Genomic DNA, 3,400 nt, shown 5'->3' on the forward strand with positions numbered 1-3,400 from the left:
TGAACAAATCCCTCTTCTTTTCTCTCTTCTGCCTTGAATCCTCTTACATGGATTGCCCATTAGTCCACTGTTCACTGGAACCAAAGTCATTTTTTTCCTAGAGGAGAAAAATAGCTGTCTCTTGTTATCCTTCTAGACAATGAGTGCAAACCATTACTGAGTAAACATCATGGGGTGGGGGAGAGATACGAAATCGCGTTTACGGCATCAGTCAAAAACATTGATTACGGAGGAATTATTTGTACCAACTGGAACATTTGCCAATGTGAAAACAATTTTAGAAACAGAGCAATTTAATAAATGAAGGAGCAGGAGTATGTACAAAATGCTATTCTTTGTGTAAGAGAAAGAATATATAATAAACAAGAAAATGGGAACAGGGCTTGCTTCCAGGGAGAAGGACTAGGAACCGGAAGCTCGAGGCAAGAAATATGGGTACTTTGCAATTTGTTCCTCTTTGAACTACCTGCCTTTAAAAAAATCCATGTGTGATTTTTCCACTTTATAAAAAAATAAGATAAAAATAAGATAAAAACACCATTTAAAGAAACCAAGACTTTCCCAAATGCTCACATACATATATGACTGTAACCATGAAAAATTATGTACGTTTATGAACATAAATTGGATGAACTTAATTTGTCGTGAAATGACAAACTTCTGTCTTTCATGTTCAGGTTCACTAATTTCACTAACATTGGTACACTATTTTTTCTGTAATAAATGCATTTCGAAGGTACAGATACTACATATAAACATCAGGGACAATCTGTCACACCTTCTTAAAGTCCTTCATCTGTCCCTTCAACAAGTATTTAATGAGCACCTAGTATGTGCCATGCGAAGTGCTAGACAGGCATTTTTAAAAGAAAAACTAAACAACAGGTCATCAGTTTCCTCCCTCTTGCCTTTCAAGAAAATAAGACAGCATGCTAATCGGAATGCCAGAGCAAGGACCACTCTTGATGTTTACACATCTAACACCATTCTCACTTGGCTAAGAAAACCGAGGCCTGGAGAGGGGAAGGGATTTGACCAAAGTTACATAAGTGAAGTCCTCAGAATTACCAGTCCTGCTCTCCTTACTGGCTACATGCTGTGCTGCTGTGTTGAAAGATGGACAGGCAGGCAGGGAGGGAGGAACAGAAATGGACCCTAATATATACTGACTGCCTAAAATATACGATGCTTTCACATATCTTGTCTCATTTGTTCTTCATGATGAGCTCTCAAGGTGGGTATGATCATCCCTGCTTTATATATAAGGAAACCAAAGCTCTGAGAAGCTAAGAAACTGGTGCATGAGGCTTCGAATGCAGACCTCACTCCCAGGCCAGAGCTCTTACTCTACACAAAGAAAGGGAAAGTCAATTTTAAAAGGTGGATTGGGCCATATCACAGAGAGCCTCAGATGCAATATTTTTCATTAATAAAACTTGTCTCTCAAACCTGGATGTTGTCACTGCAATGATAACCAAAAAGCCTATCCCCTCGTTATCCAACACATGTTCCAACACTTGTGTGCCACCAAGCTTGGGCTTTCCTTTTAACCCACAGGGCGTGATGGTTATCCAGAGGGCAGCGATCTCTGAGAGCCATTTACCTAGTTTCTGCTAGGACAGAATGAGACAATGCACACATGCTGCTTCTGGACCCTCTGGGTACCTGCCACATGAGCACAGGCTCCAGTAAGGACCTGGCCCTCAGATGCCATCCTCACAATGTCACTGGGTCATCACCACAAAACTGGTGGTAGTGAGAGAGGACAGCACCACGGTGGTTGGTCCCCAAAAGTCCCGAAGTTTCTAACGTGAAGAAAAATGCTGAACAGTACAGGAGAAGCTTCCTTCTGTCTTCCCCTCTGTCCATGCAACACAGGAAGAACTGCAGTTTTGATTGGTCCACCTGCTAGATAGCGAAGGTTCTATGCAATGAAAGGTCACACACATGGATATGGGACACTTCAGAAGAGGAGAGAGCCCCATCATTTTGCTTTCCTCTCTATGCCCCTGTAGTACTGGCATCCCCATCTGGTGTCTTCCTTCTGAAATCAGGGTTTGTATTCGGACGCGGAGGGGGAATTCCATAAGGCTCAAGTCTAAGCCTCATGCTCCGGTTCAGAGTCCTCACTGGGGTTGAGGTCTAAAGGTCAGCAAACAATTAAACGTTCCCCTGCTCTCCATTTCCCATTGTTCCCTGCACAGCTCCCTCAGAGACCTTGCAGGGAGGAGCAGTTAAAGAAACGTGTCTTTTGGGGACTTGCTGCCAAAAAAACCTCATCCTAAATTCAAACAAGAAAATGGTGTAGAAATCCCCTCCTCTTTAGACCCCGCCCCCAGTCCTGAATCCAGCCTGCCCATCAGGACAGACAAGGGAGACTCGTAACTTTACACAAGGATGTGCTCAGTAAGCAGGGTTCCATCCTATCCTCACAAGGCCCCTGGGAGGCATACAAGGCCTTTGGGAGGCACACAAGGCAGATAGCGTGAGGCTCATTTTGCAAAGGAGGAAAAGACTCTCCAAGATAACACAGAGGCAAAAGCTTCTGAACCCTCATTCGTGTTCTTCTCTCCTCAACAGGCTGCCATTTCGGGCTTTTGGAGACTACCACTGTTAAGATTTGCAGCAGCATCTGGTATCAGGAGCCAGCAAGCCAGGACTCTTCAAGCTTCATACTAACTATTCTCCAAGCACACACATTTCTCAACAGCTGAACATCGAATGAACGCCACGGCCCTCAACCTAGGCATGATCCCTGCAACAGCAACAGGAAAAGTCTCTAAGACGCAAAAAATGGTACGTCCCACTTAAGGCATGGCGTGGCATACGGGAAGCCGACGGCCTAGTAACCAGAACAGCTGAGACCCAAGTCCGACTCAGGAGAGGCACAGGCAGGCCTGGCCCGCCCTTCCAGCCTAGCGGCAACCCTTGAAACCTCCAGAATCCTAAAGAGCTCCAAACTCCTGCTTCCACCCAAATCTCCTGGACAGCGGAGAGGGCGGCACTCCCTTCTCCAGCGACCACTCACCTGCCCGCTCCTGACCCGGAGTCCGGCTTCCAGACCTGCAACCATTCGGGGCCCCGCCCCTCTCGCCTGCAGGTCTCCCGAGCCCCGCCCTTTGCACCTGTGGTTGCCTCAGGCCCGGGCTCTCCTGCCGCTTTGGCCTTACCTTGCAGCCCCCAACCACTGGCAAACCTATGGTCCCACCTGGCCCCGCCCCCCGCACCTGCAAACCCTCGGCCCTTCCCAACTGCCTCCGCCAGCCCCGCCCCCCGCACCTACGGCCTTTCCCCGCGTCCCCACACCAGCTGTCCTTCCTACCAAGTCCCTACCAGACCAGCGCACCAAAGGCCCGGGGCCCGGGGACCGACCCCCGCGCCCGCAAACCCGCCCGACACA

The sequence above is a fragment of the Pteropus vampyrus genome, unplaced genomic scaffold (genome assembly GCF_000151845.1).
Source record: "Pteropus vampyrus isolate Shadow unplaced genomic scaffold, Pvam_2.0 Scaffold95, whole genome shotgun sequence".
NCBI lineage: Eukaryota > Metazoa > Chordata > Mammalia > Chiroptera > Pteropodidae > Pteropus > Pteropus vampyrus.